The sequence below is a fragment of the Callospermophilus lateralis genome, unplaced genomic scaffold (assembly GCF_048772815.1).
Source record: "Callospermophilus lateralis isolate mCalLat2 unplaced genomic scaffold, mCalLat2.hap1 Scaffold_63, whole genome shotgun sequence".
Lineage (NCBI taxonomy): Eukaryota > Metazoa > Chordata > Mammalia > Rodentia > Sciuridae > Callospermophilus > Callospermophilus lateralis.
Window position 1 is genome coordinate 17,779,914 of NW_027514713.1, and position 22,113 is coordinate 17,802,026.

Here is a 22,113-nt window from a genome sequence, read left to right on the forward strand (position 1 = left end):
AAATCAGAGTGGAAGTTCACTATTACACCACCTACAGCCTAGGTGGTTGGAGTACTCAAGATTCAGGTAAGATTCCAACATGTTCATTGATCATGATAAAAAGTTTACATTTTTGGTTTGGGAGTATGACTCAGTGCTTGCCTAATACGCATAAGACCCTGGGTTCAATCTCCAGCACTGCCTAAATAAATAAAACTTCACATTTTAAAATAAACATGCAAGTTGGTCTTTTTTCTAGAATTAAAATAAGTACTAAATTATATGCAGATGCAAAGAGAGGTGGATGGAAGTGAGTAGAAATAAAAGCCTTCCTGGGGAGGTAGTTAAACAGAGATCTATTTTGGGTTGATAAAGATAATTATGTAGAGAATACTCTTTGCTTGTTATTTTTTTTTATGTGGTGCTGAGGAGCAAACTCAGTGCCTCACATGTGTGATGCCAGCTCTCCATTGCTTAGCCAAAACCCCAGCCCTGTTTTATACTTTTGTGTGTGTTTGGAGGGGGAGTGCTGGGGATTGAACCCAGGGTCTTATACATGCAAGGCAAGCACTCTACCAACTAAGCTATATCCCCAGCCCTATACATATATACTTTTTAATATAGAATGTCTGGTCACACTTTGGGAGAAGGCTTACTTCATTTTTATCTTTTAAAAGTCACAATGAAAATTATTTGAAAGAGACTTTAAGATATTTAGGCCTAGCAAGACACAGTGGCACATACCTGTAATCCCAGTGGCTCAGGAGACTGAGGTAGGAGGATCTAGAGTTCAAAGCCAGCCTCAGCAAAATGAAGGCTCTAAGCAATTCAATGATTTATTTTATTAGAGACAGGGTCTTCCTGAGTTTCTTAGGGCCTTGCTAAATTGCTGAGTCTGACTTTGAACTCAAGATCCTTCTGCCTCACACTCCAGAGTTCCTGGGATTACAAGTATGTGCCACTGCATCTAGACTATGTCACACTTATTTTTATAGTGTAATTTCCCATCAAATATTTGGTTTTCAGTGATTTTCTTTTAACTCCCAATTAGGTTTTTCCTGCCAGTCAGATCTATGTACCTCCTGCATATTGATGATATTTGTATGGCCATGTCTCATGCACGTGTTAAGTATTAGGATCCATTAAAACTCCTTGGTTTTAAGAAAGAAACTAATTTTTCATGATTTTTATTATTTTTAATGTTTCTAAAGTGGGATCTTATTTATCTTTGTCGTCATAATGTCTGGCCCAGTGCCTGGAATCAAAAACACAAATTTTGTTTTTGTTTTTATTTTTGTTTGTTTTTAAATATATTTTTTTAGTTGTTGATGGACTTTATTTTCTTTATTTTTATGTGGTGCTGAGGATTGAACCCAGTGCTTCATGCATGCTAGGTGAGCACGCTACCACTGAGCTACAGCCCCACACAAATGTTGTTTGAACTTACATTTTATCTGGTAAGGAAAGAGGTTTTGTTTCTTCTTTCTTTTGTACAATATTGAACTCAAGTTCACTTTACCAATGAATTATATCCAGCCCTTTTTATTTTTTTGAGACAAGGTCTCATTAAGTTGCTAATACTGGCCTCAAATTTTTCAACCTCTTGCATTAGCCTCTCAGGTCACTGGGAATACAGGCATACACCATCAAGCCCAAAGAATCCTTAAATTGGGCTGCGGTTGTGGCTTAGCGGTAGAGCACTTGCCTAGCACATGTGAGGCACTGGGTTTGATCCCCAGCACCGCATAAAAATAAATAAAAAATGGGGCTGGGGATGTGGCTTAAGTGGTAGTGTGCTCGACTGGCATGCGTGTGGCCCGGGTTAGATCTTCAGCACCACATACAAACAAAGATGTTGTGTCTGCTGAAAACTAAAAAATAAATATTAAAAAATAATTCTCTCTCTCTCTCTCTCTCTCTCTCTCTATCTATCTATCTCCCTTTCTCAAAATATAAATAAATAAATAAAGTAAAGATATTGTGTCCAACAACAACTAAAAAATAAATATTAAAAAAAGAATTCTTAAACTTAAATATTCTGTGAATTTTACTTTAATACCACTATGAATTATCATTGATTGTGTTAATTATTCAGAATTGCTAAACATGGATTGTCAACTTAAAAGATAGCCTAAAGCATGAATCTGTGCATTAAGTAATAGGATTCTATATGAACTAAACATAAACATAAACTTGATCAAATACTTCCTCACACAGTTCACTATTATGAAGATGGCAATGTTCAGTTGATTAGTCATAAAGATGTATAAGATTTAGTAACTGTTTTGGTGAGTATACAATATTTGATGTCTTTTTCACTTTTGTCTTTTTTACTTTTAAAAGTTTTGTTTTGGTCTGGAGTGCAATCCATCCATTATTTGTTGTTGTTTTGTTTGTTTGTTTAGTTATATATGACAATAGAATGTATTTTGACTTATACATACCTGGAGCATAACTTCCCATTCTTATGGTTGTACATGATGTGGAGTTACCCTGGTCATGTATTCATATATGAACATAGGAAAGTTATGTTCGATCTATTCTACTATCTTTCCCATTCTTAAATCTCCTCCCTTCCCCCTATTCCCAGCCTACTCCCTCCTCCAACTCAGTGAACCTCTGCCCCCACCCCCACAGTTGTGAGTCAGCATCCACATATCAGAACACTTGGCCTTTCATTTTTTGGTATTGGCTTATTTCACTTAGCATGATAGTCTTAAGTTCCATCCATTTACTGGCAAATACCATAATTTCATTCGTCTTTATGGCTGAGTATTATTCCATTATGTATATGTATTGAGTTTTCTTTATCCATTCATTATTTGTTGAAGTGCACCTAGGTTGGTTCCATAGCTTAGTTAGTTAATTGAGCTGCCATGAACATTGATGTGGCCATGTCACTCTAGTATGCTGATTTTAAGTCCTCTGGAACATTGCCAAGGAGTGGGATAACTGGGTCAAATGATGGTTCCATTCCAAGTTTTCTGAGGAATCTCCATACTGCTTTCCAGAGTGGTTGTACCAATTTGCAGTCCCAACAGCAATGTATGAGTATACCCTTTCCCCCACTAGGGACTGAACCCAGGAAAATCACTTAACCACTGAATCATATCCCCACCCCACCCCCCTTTTTTTGAGACACCATCTCGATAAGTTGCTTAGGGCCTTGCTGTGTCTGGCCTCAAACTTGTGATCCTTCTGCCTCTGCCTTCCAGGTTTCTGGGATCATAGGCATGCACCACAACATCGAGCAATAGAAACATTTTTTTTTTTTTTGTGGGTGATAACTTTCCAAAGCAATAAATAAATAAATAAATAAATAAATAAAAAGATTAACATTAATTTATGTCTTCGCAAATTGTGTAATATCTGCCTTAATAAAAGACAGCTGGATTCTCATATCAGCTTCATAGAGTCTGTAACCCTCACGGCGATAAAGTCACTGCACATCATGAAGTTTCTAAGAAACTGTATTGTAGAAGCATGAGAGTAAGAGTGGAAAAGGCAGGGCTGGGGCTGTGGCTCAGTGGTAGAGCATTTGCCTAGAATGTGTGAGGCACCAGGTTTGATCCCTGGCACCGCATACAATAAACAAATAAAATAAAGGTATTGTGTCCATATACAACTAAAAAAATATTTATTTTTTTTTTAAAAAAGAGTGGAAAATTCAGACATCGAGCTGGAATGTAACTCAGTGGCAGAGTACTTTCTTAGCAAGTCAAGGTCCTGGGGTGTGGCCCTGATAGCATTGTTCATTTCATCTTTTTTTAAATATTTATTTTAGTTGTAGTTGGACACAACACATTTATTCCACTTATTTATTTTTATGTGGTGCTGAGGATCGAACCCAGGGTCTTGTGTGTGAGTCAAGCTCTCTATTGCTGAGCTACAACCCCACCCCTGTTTATTTCATCTTAAAGCAAAAATATTTTTCAGGGCATTAAGATTCAAAGACACAGTAATTACCTTTTCAGATCATATTGTGATAGACTGGAAAGTACATGGAGTTTGTTTGTCTGGTTCTTAGTTTTGGTGAAGACCTGGATTCAGATTCTATTTTTATCATTCAAAAGCTGTATAATTTTGGTCATATCATTTGAGAGGATTCTTTTTTGTCTGCAGAATGAAGGTGATGATAATAAACTATTTATTTCACAGGATAATTCTAAGAATCAAAGTAGGTAATATTCATTGGAATGCTGGTAAACTAGGAATTATAATACCAGAGTTAGTTAATATGGATCAACTTTTAAGCATCTTTTTACTTAGTGCTTGCTTGTTTGTTGTGGTACTAGAGATTGAGGCCAGGGATTTGCTCTATCATTTAACTATTATCTCCAGCCCCTGTATTTATTTTCAAAATTTTTATTTTGAGGCAGGGTTTTGCTAAGTTGCCAACGCTGGCCTTGCAGTTTTGATCCTTTTGCCTTAGCCTCTGGAGTTGCCATTGTATCCAGCATAAATAAATTTTTAAATATATAAGCACTGCTTGCTTCAGTGACACACACCTATAATCCCTGAAACTCCAGAATCTAGAGACAGGAGAAATGCAAGCTCAAGGCCAGCCTTGATGACCTAGTAAAACCATGTCTAAAAATTTAGAAAAAGGGCTGTACTCAGTGGCAGAGCACCCCTTTTGCTGTACTCAACCAATAAACAAGGAACCAAATAATTCATTCAGTTTTTTTCTTCCTCTTTCTCCATTAGAATGAAGTCCAAACTGCCAAGGAGTTTATTAAAAACATAGAGAGTGCAGAAAATGAATATCAGGTAAGAAGACTTGGAACTAATTTTTATAGATCCTAGTGCCATATTTTTCTGTTAATATATGTGTTTTCTTTTAACTTGAATGCCTGTGCTGTTCAGTCAGACCTTTTAATCTGGCATTCTGCTTGAAATTCAAGTTTGGAAGAGACCATAGCTCTAGTTAAAACAATATAGATTATCTTCTTGGCTCACTTCTGAAATTGAAGAGGAGCTCACTAGGAATAATATAATCTATCCTGTCTTTGGATTTAAAAATGAGTGCCCCCCAGAGAAGCTGGCTTTCATGGAATTTCCAGAAAACTTCCTTTGCCCCCCCCCCCAAATGGACTTGAAAAGCCTCAATTCAAACTTTTGAAAACTATAGTTATGAGATGCTATAAATGATGATCAAAGCAGTCAGAGGGAGAAGGATGAATGTGTCTTCCATTTAGCTACGATTTGTAGCAGAGCCTCCTTGGCTGTTGGTGGATCAGTCAATAGCACTGAAATACCAGAAGTGCTTTGGAGCAAAGGGTAAAAGTACTAAGCATATTATCTGTCTAAATCAGTAACAGAACTTCATGGCTAGGAAAATTTTCTAAAGAGTATAATGACCCCAGGATAGATGGATCTTTCTTCAACACTAATTGTAGCAGAATTAACAAAAAGGAAAAAAAAAATATTTACAAGTAGATGCAGTTATAACAGAAAAATACAAGGCACAGAACACAAAAGATGAAGTCAATGCTATAGGTTCAACAGTATTTCATGAGGCTACAAAAATCTGTTAACTTTGAAAGCCCTGGCAAAATATCACTCTTGTTTATAAATCACTTATTTATCATATGACCACATGTTGAATCCTTTTCTTTCTACATACTGAAGAATCCTACAGTCAGCCTTTAAGTATTCTGCATTTCTTTGAAAAACTTGTAGCTGAGTATCTTGTTCCAGTCAATTTTGGTGTGGGTAACTGGAAGCTGCTGGCTCAAGGCCTGCCCATAGAATATGTTTGCTTTCTTTATTCCCTCATTGTCTTCTTCCCACTTAGTACCATTGTAGTTATAGACATCTGCATTTTTAGAAGAGTTTTATTCATGTATTATTTTTTAAGTATCCAAGAACTACAGACATTCTTTGGATGTAGTAGAGTATAAAACTTGAAAATGCAGATGCTGAAGAAATAATACATATCTTATGCTTTAATACTTTGTGGCAGGATTACACTATAGGCAAATGAATCAACTCTGTAAATCACAAAAACTTAAGATGAACCAAAGTGAAAAGATAACTTCCAGGCAGTATCTTTCTACTGTGACCTATTATTTAAGGGAATACTAGTGTTTTCTAAATAGGATGTAAAACTTGTTCCAAATTACTCTTCCTCAGTCCTGCCTGCCAAGAAATAAAGTGTAACTGTGATATAGCAACCCTTCCCAGGTATATTAGCAGGTATGTATCTGATCTCAGAAAACACAGGTGACATAGATATGATAGGACAACTGGTAATGGTGGATTTATTTACATTGTTTACACTTCTATGAGCAGGCCTTAAGGGAAGGTCAGTTTTTTAAAAAACAAGTAGTTCTTCCTACCTGTCTCCAAATACATGTCAAACAAGATGGGTGTTTGTGCTTCAGCTCTGTCTTTGCTCAGTAATACAGTCAAGCAAGAGTTTATTTCCAAGTGAATGCTATGTAAGAATTTTTGGTTATTTCAAATAAAATATATTTATATTATTTGTCATTCATACTATCCATTCATATCACACTATCTTCTGTATCCAGTAGTTCAATAGAAATATTCCAATTTTGTTCTAAAAGTGACTGAGCCTCTCTCCTTTTCAATGCATCTCTTCAACCTTTCTTCTCCAGATAAGAAATTCAATGTATTTGATCTTGTTTTAACTTTCTATTATTTCTTCTGGGATATGTTTTTCTTCTGTACAACTTCCTCTTTTTATTTAGGAATAGTTTGTTCCTTTTCATCTCTGTAGTGAAGTTTATAATTAGGTTAATCTGACCATGAACTCTGGTGTGCAGCAATACATGTTGGGTGCTTTGTTCACCTGGATCTGTTCAGTGATCTAAGAATCTTCACCTAAAGTTCAGCATTACTTTCTGCATTTTGGGGACGCTGTGGGGGGTGCCAGGGATTGAAATCAGGAGCACTGAACCACTGAGCCACATCCCAAGCCTTATTTTGTATTATATTTAGAGACAGGGCCTCACTGAGTTGCTTAGGGCTTCACTATATTGTTGAGGCTGGTTTGAACTCGGCGATCCTCCTGACTCAGCCTCCCAAGCCTCTGAGATTACAGGTGTGCACAACTGGACCCAGCTACTTTCTGTATCTCTGAGCATATCAACAAAATTTCATTCTGTTTGGGCCACCAACCCTGTGTTCAGCCCCACTGTTTGGCTTGAGCACACCTACCAACTTCACTGTAATACCAGAATATCTTTAAAGTGACAACTTTCAGATACTTGATGGCTTTTTGAATAGTCATATCCTTGATGGTTTGAGCAGTTTAATGGTATTCTTAAAGTGAATATGCAGATTTAAATCTCTTGGATGATTTTGTAAGATTTTCTAGGTCACCTGAGTAAGAAATCATTCTTACAGATCACTTCTGGTTGCTTGCAGGAAGAGCCCTACTTTCAACTATTATAAATGCAGTAAATATCAAAGACTTGGAAAGACAGCTTTTTTGTTGTTGTTGTTGTGTGTGTTAGCAAAGTAGGGATCACTCTCCACCCAAAAGCTACCAGCGAGTCAAAGGTTTTGTTTGAGATTTATATTAATGCCCAAAAGGAAAAGTTATCTTCTCTACCCATTATGGATGGCATAATGGAATTTGGGTAATATTTCACATTGCCTTAACTTTAAATGCTGCTTTCCTATTCTCCGGGTCTGGCTTAGCTACTGATGACCTGTGGGAAAGACTTTTTATCCTGTTTTCCAACAGAGAACCAGAGGGATTTTCTTCACCTTCCACCCAAGGTCATTTCAAATTCCCACCTTTTTGAGGGACATTTAATGTATTCCATTCTTGTGCTGCAAACACTTTCAAACATTCTTACCTTTAACTTGATAAACCTTGTCAGCCTATCCAAACTATCTTATTGATTTCCTTATTCCAGAAAGACTTTAAAAATTGAAATCTCAGGCTATCTAAAACCCGTTGCTTGTGTAAATGCTAGGAAATCAACCCCCCCTTGTCTACTCCTGCAGAGACCCCCCTGACTTTCTTAACCTTCTTCAGCAGAATAATTGCTTAAATTGTGCCTGTTTTAGCACACACTGATGAAATCACCCTATGGTATCCTGGGCCAAATCTTTCCATAAAGGAGTTTCCTATGAGGCCTCACCTCTATATCTGGGTTTGAAATGACACTGCTGAAGGCTATTTGTTTCATCTGAGCCTTCATGTTTGTCTCTATTGTTTGCCTAGTTCTAATGCCAGTTCTGTTTTATAATCAACCAAAGCTCTAGATGCTAGAATCATCTAAGTTCATGAGATAACTTGGCAAACTTTGACACATTCTAAATTCAGAAAAGACCAATTTATACATCTGAATGCCAATTTATTAATTTAAAGTTCTATATAGAACTACCAAGTTGATGCCAGGCATGGTGGTGCATGCCTGTAATCCCAGCAGCTCAGGAGGATCCAGAGTTCAAAGCCAGCCTCAGCAAAAGCGAGGCTCTACACAACTGAGTGAGACCCTGTCTCTAAATAAAATGCAGTATAGGGCTGGGAATGTGACTCAGTGGTAGAGTACCCCTGAGTTCAATCCCTGGGACCAAAGAAGAAAAAGGAACTATCAAGTGAATCAGAAACTCATAACCACCTTCAAGTTGTTTGGCAATCTACCCTGAGGAAAATCAAAGAAAGATTGGGGGGCTGGGTTTGTGGCTTAGCAGTAGAGCACTCACCTAGCACATGTGAGCCTCTGAGTTCGATCCTCAGCACCACATAAAAATAAAGATATTGTGTACACCTACAACTAAAAAAAATATTTTAAAAAAGCATTCTGTTGCTGGGCACAGTTGTACATGCCTGTAATCTCAGCAATTTAGTTAGAACCTGTCAAAAAAAAAAAAAAAAGAACTGCATATGTAGCTCACTGGTAAAACTCCCTTGGGTTCAATCCACAGTACCAATGATAAAAGTATTCTGTTATGTATATGGATATACAGGTGATTCTCATTATTCACAGTAGTTATATTTTATAATGTCTGTGGACTTGGAATGGGTGAATACTATGACTTGTGCCTGAATAAAGCTAATCTGAGGAATTTTCACTGGAAAGCCTTCCTATACTTAGGAACACTAAACAGTACTCAGCACTATCCTTTGGGACCATTTTAAGCAGCAAAAAAGCACAAAGTGGCAAAAAAGCATCAAATGTTCCATGAAAAGGACAACTTTTTAATAATATGAGGGCTAAAACAGGCAGAAAAGGACACTTTTTATAATATGAGGGCTAAAACAAGGAAGAGCATCACAGTGCTGTGCCTCAGTTGGGAACGTGTGTAACTGGGAACTTGCCAATGTTCCACTGCTCTACATGTCCATGAAGGACCAGAAGATTACTGAAAGATGATGTGAGCCAGACTGGGTTCCACATAAATTTTACTAAATACATGAATTTGTAAATACAGCAACCTGGAACAATGAGGCTCAACTGTTGCAGCTTCTCCTTTGGTCTATGGTAGACTGACCAATTTCAGTATTTTTAGGTTTAAGAACTATTTCTAGTTGCCTTAGGGAGTATAGTTTGAAAAAGATTGGAGAATAAATTCTGAATTACTCAAACCAAGTAACAGTTTGAATAATGAAAAAACAAAGCTTCTACCTGCAAAGTAGTGTTATTGGGAGATTTACTCCATTAGTAATGTTTGCCAAAGTTAATTTTCAAACTGCCTTCAGTGCTGTTTGGACTCATTAAAATAAACTTTAACTACTTTGAAGTGCAAATAGATTTAAGGAAGGCTCTGCAGCAGCTGGATGTGAAAAGTGAAAACTTAATAAAAGAAGCCGTCTGGATTTTTCCATGTGGTGGGTTTTTATATTGACCTGAAAACCTCTCACCTCAGTATTATGTATTTGTGGCAGTTATTGAGGTTTCTCTATCATTGGCTTGTGCAATGTAAATGATATTACAATGAATCTGGGATCCTCCAAATGATAGTGCCCTCAGTTCTCTGTGCATGCTTCAAAATTGAAAAAGTCCTTTAATCTGGTGACACTCAGTTTTAGTTTGTTTTTGTTTTTTTTTAGTTTTAGATGGACACAATACCTTTATTTAATTTTTATGTGTAACTAAAGGCCCAAATATGTGGCTCAAGGGTAAGAATCACCAGCCTTTAATGAATGAAGCCTGTACAGTGCCAGGGATGAAACCCAGTGCCTCAAACATGCTAGGCAAGTGCTCTACCACTGAGCCACAATCCCAGCCCCCAGTTTTAGTTTTAAGAAGGTAATATTTGACCCTGAATGAGGCCATTTAGTTTGTGGGTGGGGTTTTCCTTCACCTGAAGTAGAGTGATCTGTGCTATAACAAAAAACATTCTAGACATCTAGAGCCCCCTGTGTGAAAATAACAATTACAATTTCACCTGAAGTAGACTTTCCAGATGAAACTGATTTTTAAAAAGTTCCACTGTAACAAAGCCACATAGTAACAAAATTTTTACCAATTTTAACTACAAAACAATTGTTTTAAGGACATCCAGAAGATAGGTTTTCCCAGAGAAAGAAGGTTATGTGTTCAAAAATAATGGGGACTTAGATTTGCTGGTCAGAATTGAGCAAGACCTTGGGTTTGGGTATGGTAGATTGTAGGTTAAGTTTTTGAGATGGTAAGCAATAGCAATTTTTTGTTCATCATCCGTACTCCTCTGGGGCTTTACTGAGTAGTTGGGGGAGGGGAAAAAAGGGTAAAATCTTTGGCTGCACTCCCAGGTTTTTCTCTACTTTGCATAATCAATTTCTACAACATAATGTTTTCCCCTGCTTAATCTTCCCCATCCTTGTGCTTTGATTCTCACTGACATTGCATTTCCTGTTGCTAAAGCCTGTTATTCCTTTTTCCTGGCTTTCCTATACTGTTGGCCTGGAAGAAGGTACATGGTTAGCCCAGCTGGAGAATGACTTGGGTTCTGGACATTTCCTCACACTAGGTTAGATTGTGTGGTCTCCTATGGAAAACTACTTGAGAACAACACAAGCTGTGATGTATTTGGAACTTCTTTATGGTGTATTTGTATATTTGATTTAATTTTTTATTTAATTATCATTATCCCATCCTATTGTGGGTTTCTGTTATTTCTTTCTGGAGGATAAACACGCAAAAGGCTTGTTATATTTGTTTTGGTGGTAGCTCCACTCCTTTATTCTTCTAAACAGTTTCTTTTCCTGGTACTGAAGGTGTTGCTGTTAACCATTTATTGCCTAACATTGTTATGTTATGTACTTTTCTCTCAGGGACCTAATTTTATTTTTTTAAGGGGCAACCCTTACTTAAATACTACTAGCAATTAAAGATCAATACAGACTGAAGTGTAATTAAGTGCCCAAATATGTGGCTCAAGGGTAACAATCACCAGCCTTTCAACATAATGAAGCCTGTGCGGTGAAGAAAATGACTGTTCATCCTGGCAGAACCCCTTGTCCCTCTCTCCCACATAAACGCACCTTTATCTCAGAGACTCCTAGTTCTTTCACCCCAAACTTCTTTGACTCATGCCTTCCTCCCTGCATCTAAGCCAGAGCAGGGAATATGGGGGAGGGGGCGTGACAACCACTTGGCTGGCGTGCTGGTTTACATCTCTGCCAGTCTAGGGGAGGTGCTGGATGAGCTGCCCTAGTCCAGCTGCAGCCGACCTAGGTCCCAAACCCGCCCAGAGCCCAATCGTTCTGCAAGGGCCAGGCCCCTGTGCGGAGTTTCCACGGAGAGCCTCCAGGGCAGCCCGCCCCTTCCGCCCCCCCCCACCTGGCCCAGAACGGGGGTCCAGTGCTCATGCGCTGTTGGTGGCCCGGGACAGTGCTCACCGTGGGGGAGGGGCGCCTGCCTAGGGGCCCAGCATCATGCCAGGGCAGGAAAGGTGCTGTCTGGCTGCGTGGGCTTGTCGGGCACCGCCCCCTGAGTGTTGAGGGGCTGCGGTCCTGAGGGTCCGCTGTCTGGGAGACCCACTGTAGGAAGGAAAATCTCAGTGAGCCCTGGAAAGAGAAAAGGGGACAAACTATGTAGGCACCAAACCTCCATTAGCACCTGTGGCTTCTCCACGGAGACCAGGGCCAGGGACAGCCTCCTAGAGGCCCCTTTTACCCTATGGCTTAAAGGTATTTGGTCTCCTTTTCCTGTTACCACCCAAGTGAAAATCAGAGACTTCTGTCAAACCACCTCTAAAACACCTCTATCAACAGGCTGCTGCCTTGGGCAGAAAACCAAGAAACAGTTTAGCAGGGATGCATATGAAGAATTGTACAAATAAATACGGGAATGATATTGGGGGCTTAAGAACAGTCTCCTGAAAAAGACTGCATTGTAGCCGACGGAAAGGCCAAGATGGGCGAGTTAAGGCTGCCATGGTTTTGTGCAGGTCTTAGACTGACTTAATAGGAATATGGTTTGGGGTGGGGGAGGAGGTAGGGATTCATATTGACCAAATAGATCATATCAGGAATATTGTTTTTCATAATGGATGTCACGTTTTTAGAGGAATATTAATGGGTGTGAGCACCATCTGGGGAAGGGACAAAAATGACAAGGACTGCTGCATGCCCTCATAGGGTGCTAGGCACTTTAGGGATTTCAAAGAAGAAAAAATACACAATCCCAAGGGGAGCAATAAAGGCTGTGATATGCATATAATATCAAGTTATGCAATATACTATGCTATATGATAAAATTAAAACAATGATAATAGAGATAGTAAAAGGCTGGAGGCTACACACTTTGGGCCACACTTGTAATTCCACCAACTCGGCAGGCTGAGGCAGGATGATGGCAATTTTGAGGCTAGCCTCAGCAAGTTAGTGAGACACTGTCTCAAAAAATAAAAAGAACTGGGGATGTAGGAGCAAAACTCCCCTGGGTTCATTCCTCAGTATAAAAACAAAAGAAAGAAAGCAATTACCTTTGGATCACTTCATATCAATACTTTCTATACATGAATTAGTTTGTTTCCACAAAGTACATGGCTTTAAATACAGGTCAGCTACTTCTTTGGCAATAGAACTGTTGCAGAAGGGGAGAGACATCTGATCTCATCTTCAAACACCGCCAAGCACAGCTGGGGATTTATAGTCAGTGAGCAGATGAAGGGGTCAGTGTATAGGAATTTACCAAGAAGAAACATCAAGAGTTGGGGAGGTGGGAATCTTAGTAAAATGACCTATAGGATTCTTATTAAAGGAAGACCAAATACTTACATATCAAAGGTGGAGAATAAGGAACTGATCTTCAGCTGTGAAGTGTGATTTTATATCAAGTGTGAGAGAATTCTCACTCAGCCAACTTAGACTTGTAGCTAAAACTGAGATAGTCTAGAATAGGGTTCAGAGGAGTTTGGCTGTCATTTCATCAAGGAGAGTCTTTGACACTTTAAACTGAAGATACACAATATGTTTCACTATAGGGAGAAAACCAGCTCTGTTGGATTGCAAACTGAAAACCATGGATGGGTGAATTGGGGGATTTTTTAAAGTAATTTTTAGGCTTCTGTTGTTGCTGCTGAGATGGGGTCTCAATTCAGGCTGGCCTCATATTCCTGGGCTTAAGCCATTCTCCTGCCTTTAGCCTCATAAGTAGCTGAGACTAACATGAGCGCTATTTATTTATTTTGCAGTGCTTGGGGTAGAATCCAGGGCCCTCCTGTTTTGCTCTTCCTCTCAGTGATATATTGTATGCACTTGTTTTTTATGCAAATAAGATAGTACTCCCTTTAAATATTAGAATGTGATGTAGATGGTGGCAATGACCTCGGGCTTGAAGGATAGATAAAATTTCAGTACATCAAGGAGGAGGAGGAGGAGGAGGAGGAGGAGGAGGAGGAGGTTCATATCCTATTATAAGACCCAGTCAAAAAAACAGAAACATTTGCCCTAAAAAGAGAAAAAAAAAAAAAAAAACAGAGAGGACAAGGTAGTTTTTGGAGCCCGACCCCACAATATGTAGATCGGAGCCAACCTTTTCATCTATCAGATGCATAGTCTCTGATTTGATATCAAGGTCCTTGATCCATTTTGAGTTAACTTTTGTGCATGGCGAGAGGAGGGGATTCAGTTTCATTTTATTGCATATGGATTTCCAGTTTTCCCAGCACCATTTGTTGAAGATGCTATCCTTCCTCCATTGCATACTTTTAGCCCCTTTATCGAATATAAGATAGTTGTAATTTTGTGGATTGGTTTCTGTGTCCTCTATTCTATACCTTTGGTCCACCCGCCTGTTTTGGTACCAGTACCATGCTGTTTTTGTTACTATTGCTTTGTAGTACAGTTTGAAATCTGGTATCGCTACACCTCCTGATTCACACTTCCTGCTTAGAATTGCTTTTGCTATTCTGGGTCTTTTATTTTTCCATATGAATTTCATGATTGCTTTATCTATTTCTACAAGAAATGCCGTTGGGATTTTGATTGGCATTGCATTGAACCTATAGAGAACTTTTGGTAATATTGCCATTTTGATGATGTTAGTTCTGCCTATCCATGAACAGGGTATATTTTTCCATCTTCTGAGATCTTCTTCTATTTCTCTCTTTAGGGTTCTGTAGTTTTCATTGTATAAATCTTTCACCTCTTTTGTTAGGTTGATTCCCAAGTATTTTATTTTTTTTGAGGATATTGTGAATGGGGTAGATGTCCTCATTTCCAGTTCAGAAGATTTGTCGCTGATATACAGGAATGCCTTTGATTTATGCGTGTTGATTTTATATCCAGCCACTTTGCTGAATTCATTTAGCACAAGAGTTAAAAACAAGAATCAACAAATGGGACTTACTTAAACTAAAAAGTTTTTTCTCAGCAAGAGAAACAATAAGAGAGGTAAATAGGGAGCCTACATCATGGGAACAAATTTTTACTCCTCACACTTCAGATAGAGCCCTAATATCCAGAGTATACAAAGAACTCAAAAAATTAAACAATAAGAAAACAAATAACCCAATCAACAAATGGGCCAAAGACCTGAACAGACACTTCTCAGAGGAGGACATACAATCAATCAACAAGTACATGAAAAAATGCTCACCATCTCTAGCAGTCAGAGAAATGCAAATCAAAACCACCCTAAGATACCATCTCACTCCAGTAAGATTGGCAGCCATTATGAAGTCGAACAATAACAAGTGCTGGCGAGGATGTGGGGAAAAGGGTACTCTTATACATTGCTGGTGGGACTGCAAAATGGTGAGGCCAATATGGAAAGCAGTATGGAGATTCCTGGGAAAGCTGGGAATGGAACCACCATTTGACCCAGCTATTGCCCTTCTCGGACTATTCCCTGAAGACCTCAAAAGAGCGTACTACAGGGATACTGCCACATCGATGTTCATAGCAGCACAATTCACAATAGCTAGACTGTGGAACCAACCCCGATGCCCCTCAATAGATGAATGGATAAAAAAAATGTGGCATTTATACACAATGGAGTACTACGCAGCACTAAGAAATGACAAAATCATGGAATTTGCAGGGAAATGGATGGCACTAGAGCAGATTATGCTAAGTGAAGCTAGCCAATCCCTAAAAAACAAATGCCAAATGTCTTCTTTGATATAATGAGAGCAACCAAGAACAGAGCAGGGAGGAAGAGCAGGAGGAAAAGATTAACATTAAGCAGAGTCATGAAGTGGGAGGGAAAGGGAGAGAAAAGGGAAATTGCTTGGAAATGGAAGGAGACCCTCATTGTTATACAAAATTACATATAAGAGTTTGTGAGGGGAATGGGGAAAAAATAAGGAGAGAAATGAATTACAGTAGATGGGGTAGAGAGAGAAGATGGGAGGGGAGGGGAGGGGGGATAGTAGAGGATAGGAAAGGTAGCAGAATACAACAGTTACTATTATGGTATTATGTAAAAATGTGGATGTGTAACCGATGTGATTCTGCAATCTTTGTAATGTTTTGAATAACCAATAAAAAAATAAAAAAATTTTTAAAAAAGGTAGTTTTTATATTCTTGAATATTTTACAGACTGTCAAGGGAAGAATGTTATTCTCCTTTGTCACTCCAAAAAGAAAAATAGACCTTGTAGACCTTCTCTTCCTGCCCACCAGGAGGGGAGATTTCTGTTATGATTAAAGAGAACTTTCCTACTCATTTTTTTAACATTTATTTTTTTAGTTTTAGGTGGACACGATGTCTTTATTTTTTATTTTTATGTGGTGTTGAGGATCAAACCCAGCATCCTGCGCATGCCAGGCAAACGCACTACCGCTTGAGCCACATCCCCAGCCCTTCTACTCATTTTTTTATTTATTTCATTTGTCCTGGGGATTGAACCCAGGTGTGCTTTACCACTGAGCTGTGTCCCCAGCTCTTTTTTTTTATTTTTTGAGACAGGATCTTGTTGATTTGCTGAGGCTGGCCTTGAACTTGCAGTCTTCCTGCCTGAGCCTCATGAGCCACTAGGCTTACAGGCGAGCCCTCTGTCTGACTTCAGATTTTCTATCTTTGAGCATATTTGCATCTGCCTTCAGTTCTCAGCATAGACTTTGAATATAGTAGATGCTCATTAAATGCTTACAGGAGAATAGGTAAGAGGGAATAGTATGCCATCATTGTCAGTAATTCTAGGGAATGTAGGTCTTTGGTAAAGTGCCCCTGGGTTCAATCTCCAGTACTGGTGGGGGGGGGGGAAGTTTTCTGTTCATGAGGAGGAGGAGTATGTTGTATTTACCATTGTTATCATGGAAGATCTGAGTGTGCCTTATGAAACGGCGGCTCTGGAAGCTGAGGCAGGAGAATTTGGAGTTCAAGCCAGCCTCAGCAACAGTGAGGTGCTAAGCAACTCAGTGAGACCCTGTCTCTAAATAAAATACAAAATAGGGCTGGGGATGTGGCTCAGTGGTTGAGTGCCCCTGAGTTCAATAGTTCAATCCCCAGTACCAAAAAAAAAAAAGTTAGATTTAATTTTGTAGAGTGTGGAGTTGTGAATTGGGAAAAGAAATGATTGGATTTGTGTTTGATGATCCTGCCTATTTAGGGGATGGGTCAGAGAAGGGATGCAAAGCCAGAGGTAAAGACAACAGTCAAGAAGTCCTCAAAAAATGAGCAAAGGATATGAGCAGGCAGTTTGCAGAAGAAATACAAATGACTGATAGGCAGAAGGAAAGATCATTGACTATATTAGTGTTGGAGAAATACAAACTTAAAGAAGCTACCAATTTTTGTTACCAGAATGTACAAAATTTTACAAATTGAAAATTTCTGGGATTAGGGACTTGGAAAAGGGCATTCTCAAACTCTTGTTAGAACAGAAATTTGTACAATCTGTTTAGAGAGCATCTTGGTAGAACTTATTGTCTAAGTTGTAAAGTCTCTTTGACTCAGGAGTTCTACTTCAAGGAATTTGTTGGTTATATTTGCCTGTAAGTACAAGGATTTTTGTGCAAGGATAATGATTGTAATGTTTTGAAAATCCAAAAAATTATAGGCAGCTTAACTGTGTATTACTGCAGAAATAAACACATCACATGTGTTTATATCCTGCTCTCCTCTGCAGCTGTTCAAAAGAACCAAGAGCCTCTAAAGGGTGGGGTCATGGAAGGGCACCATGTTGGTGGAGGTCTTCTGCAGAATAGTATGGTAGATGTATAATCTCATTGTGTGTGTGTGTAAAAAAAAATCTATTTTTATATATGTACAAAAAATGAAATTTGTTTGATTTACCTCTCAGTTAAGCAAGCAGTTTGCAGTGAGGGGATGAAGGCCTTTATCATTTTATCTTAGGCATTTGTCCTGTTTAAATGTGCTGTTTTAACACTTTTGGTGACTGACCTTTCATTTTTCTCCTTATGCATTCATACTTATTTTACACCTATGAACCTCGTATATGCTTTTTATTGTGGGCCTCTCAGCGTCTCACATCCCATTTCCATTTTCACATTCTACTCTACACGCAGGTAGTATCAACCAGGGTATTTTTTTGATAATTGTTTTTATTAAAAAGGGATTATGGGGTTGCAGATGTGCCTCTGGTGTAGAGTGCTTGCCCAGCATGCAGGTCTGGATATGGTCCCAGCACTACCAAATAAATAAATAAGATAGAATAAAAAGGGATTATGTGATGCATATTTTCAACATCTCACTTTGCTTTTCTTATCTCTCTTTTTTTTTTTCCTGGTACTGGGGATTGAACCCAGAGCCTTGCACATGTGTATTCTACCACTACACTACATCCTCAGCCCTTTTTAAAAATTTTATTTTGAAGCAGGATCTTGCTAAATTGCCTAAGCAGACTTGAACTTGCAATCTTTCTGCCTCAGTCTCCTAGTAGCTGGGGCTACAGAGTTATAAGCACATGCCTCACTTTTCTTAATTAGCATTTTACATGTCTGCTTATCAATCTATCCCTCTATCTTAGTCTTTCATGATGCATTTCTAAGTAATTTATAACTATAATTTTCCCCTTAACACATAGGCATGATTATCATTGAGAGTTCAAATTTTATTGTGGTTTCCTCCCTGCTTTTCTCTTCCTCTCCCTTTCTCTCCCTTTCTCTCTCTCTCTCTCTCTCTCTCTCTCTCTCCCTTTCTCTCTCTCTCTCTCTCTCTCTCTCTCTCTCTCTCTCTCTCTCTCTTTCTTTTTCTTTTTTTTTTTTCGTAGTGCGATTGAACTCAGAGGCTCTGGCTAAGTTGCTTAGGGTCTTGTTGAGTTGCCCAGGCTGGCCTTGAACTTGGGATCCTTCTGCCTCAGCTTCCTGAGCCTCGGGATTACAGGTGTGTACCATCATGCCCATCAGGGTTCTTCTTTTTTATTTTAAATTGTAGCATTGGGGTTCAAACACAAGGCCACATGCATGCTAAACAAGCACTCTACCACTGAGCCACTTTTTTTTCTTTTTAGTAAAATTTACATTCAGCAAAGTGGACAGAGTTTGCAAACTCATAGAATGTAACACTTAAATCTCCCAGATGGAGATAAAGAGCATCTATTCACCCCAGAAGGTCCCTCATATCCTTTCCTAGTCAGTCTTCACGTTTACCCACCCAGAGGCAACCCTTGCTCTGATTTTTCCCACTAATTAACTTCATATAATAGAATCTTATACTTTGTACTCTTTTGTGTAAGGCATCTTGCACTCAGCATAATATTTTCTTGTTGTTATCCAATTTCATTGTCTAAATCATCAGTTGGTTTTATTTATTTAATCTATCTATCTATCTATCTATTTATTTTAGTTGTAGATCAAAACAGTATCTTTATTTATTTATTTTATGTGATGCTGAAGATAGAACCTTACATGCGAGAGGCAAGCGCTCTAGGGCTAAGGCACAACCCAGCCCCTAAGGGTAATATTTTTGAGATTCACCATGATGTGTGTAGCAGTAATTCCTTTTCTCACTGAGTTCCATTGAATGATTATAAATGAGTTCTGTATTGTGTATCTGTTCCTATTTTTGCCTTTTTTTAAGAGAGAGAGAGAGAGAGAGAGAGAGAGAAATTTAATATTTATTTTTTTAGTTTTCGGCGGACACAACATCTTTGTTTGTATGTGGTGCTGAGGATCGAACCCTGGCTGCACGCATGCCAGGTGAGTGCGCTACCACTTGAGCCACATCCCCAGCCCTGTCTTTTTTTGATGTTATTTTGAATCTAGCTGCTATGAACATATTTAACAAATAAAATTGTTTTGTGGGCATAAATTGTAATTTCTTTTAGAGATAGATGTAGGAGCAAAATTAATGAGTCATACAGGGTAGGTATATGTTTAGTTTTCAGGAAACCATCATATCTTTCTCCAAAGTGATTGTACGATTTTGCATGCCAACCAACAGTGCAATGAGAGCCCCAGTTTTCTTGTCAGTGTTTGCTGTTGACATCCTTTAAAGTTTTAGCTGTGTGACTGGTTGTGATGCATTCTTCATAATGACTGCATAATATTTCACAGTGTGAGTGTTTACAGGTTCGTCAGCCACCATTACATTAATGGACATTGGTTTCATTTCCAGTATGAAAATAAATGTGGATGACTTCAGTATACCTGTGCATGTGGTCTTACGCATTGATATTTTTCTTTCTGTGGGATGCTTTCCTAGGAATGGGTTCTGGATCTTAAGAATACCTATATATTTTTTTGTTTTTGCTTTGTCTTTAATCTAGTTTTTTAATAGAATACCTGTATTTTATTTTATTTAACTGGGATGCCCTCAAACCCTTGGGCTTCAGTGATCCTCTTCCCTCAAGGTAAGGAGTAACTGGGACTACTAGTGCTCCTCATGCTTGGCTAGGATCCCTGTATTTTCATTGATCATAAATGTTTCCATAGTACTACCCCCAAAAAGCTCATAATACTTTACATTTCTACCAGCAATGTATCAGTTCACTTTTCCATTAACCATAATAACAAGCAATATTAGAACTGTTTTTCACTTTTATCAGCCTAATTGGAATAAAACAAGATCTCATTTTTATTTTAGTTTGCATTTCTCTACATTTGGGGCATATTCATACTCTTTTGGTCACCTAAATTTGTTCTTCAAATTAAATATTCGATTTTTCTATCGAATTGCTCACCTTGTCAGTTTATAAATTAAACTTAACCCTTTGTCAACTGCATTTCAATATTTTTTGGTGTTTATCTGTTGAATTTGTTTATATTACATTTTTTTTTTCATTGCTGGAGATGTAACCCAGACCCTTGGGCACTAGGCAAGTGCTCTACCACTGAGCTACACCCTTAGGCCCTGTTTATCCTACTTCTTGACATACAAAATATTTTTTAATAGTAAAAAATGTTTGTTTGTTTGTTTGGAGGGTAGTGGGGATTGAACTTTAGTATCTGGCTAAAAATGTGTATTTTTTAATAAATTTAAAAACCAAGGTTTTCAGTCTTGGCTAGAAAGTTATCCCTAGAAACCTAGGTGACTAGATGTATGTAACACAAAGTGTGGGGGTTTCAACAATAATGTGTTGCCAGATGCACCTGAAATCTCAGCAGCTCAAGAGGGTAAGGCAGGAGGGCCACAAGTTCAAAGCTAGCAACTTAGTGAGGCCCTTAGCAATTTAGTGAGAGCTTGTCTCAAAATAAAAAGGGCTTGGGATGTGGTTTAGTGTTTAGCCTTCTTGGTAAACACCCCCCCCCCAAAAAAAGAAAACAATAATATTAAGTTTGTGATTTAAAAAATAATAACAATGGCTATCACTTTATACCAGGGATAAATTAATTTGAGAAGGAGTAAGAGAAAATTATTTGAAAAGTATTTAAGGGCTCACATTGATACTAGAAGTTGCAAATATGAGTTCTGTATACCTCTGTGCCCATGCAGAAGTTTCCAAAAATAAATTTCACATTAAAATTTCAATTTTGTCTTCTCCCAAAAGACAGAAGATCAGATAATCTTGGGCCTCTGTCCTCTGCTGGCCACATGGTGGCTGGGGGTGGGGAGCAGTTGTTCCCCTGTAGGGCAGGCATGCTGTTTCCATTTTGTTCAGTCCCACAAAGCCCCCTTTTTTCCCAGCACTGATTGAGGAGCCCAAAGCCACATTTCAAAGTGCCTGCACTGTTGTTTTCTTACACCATGACATATAGTCATTCCTACAGGAATGACTCAGAAATGGGACTGCAGACGCTGTGGGCTGGGGCTACAGGTGTTAAGATACCTGGCTTTTGTAAGAATTTTAGTTTGTGTCCCAACCCATGAACCTGGTGATTAAAAGACTCAGGAGCCCTGGGTAAAGTTTCTGATGGTCTCTAGATTCCAGTCCTTTTATTACTGGTCCCCTCATTTGGTCCTGACATAATTTTGAGAAATTTCCTGATTCTCCTCCCTCTCTTGAGGGTTTCTTCTGTTTTCCCTTCCTTCCTGGAAAGATCCCAAACACTTTCTGGGTCATAAGTACCACTTGAGGACTCCATAACATTAGGCACTGACACTGACTTTGGCCTGAATTCTCAATTTCTGACTCATGGAGGCAGAGCTGCCTTTGGACCAGAGGAATCTCAAACCCAGCATGTCCAAATCCAAATGTCATGGTCCGTTCCTCCACCACCTCCTCCTCCTTTCTTTGCCTCCAGTCTCAGGGATGTTTCCCAAAGCCAAGCCATTGATCTGGGTATCCTAGACTCCTTCCTCTTTCCAACCTCTATTGTCCCTCCTGGTAGTTACCTAATTCTGCTAATTGACATTCTAAATCTGATGGATATGG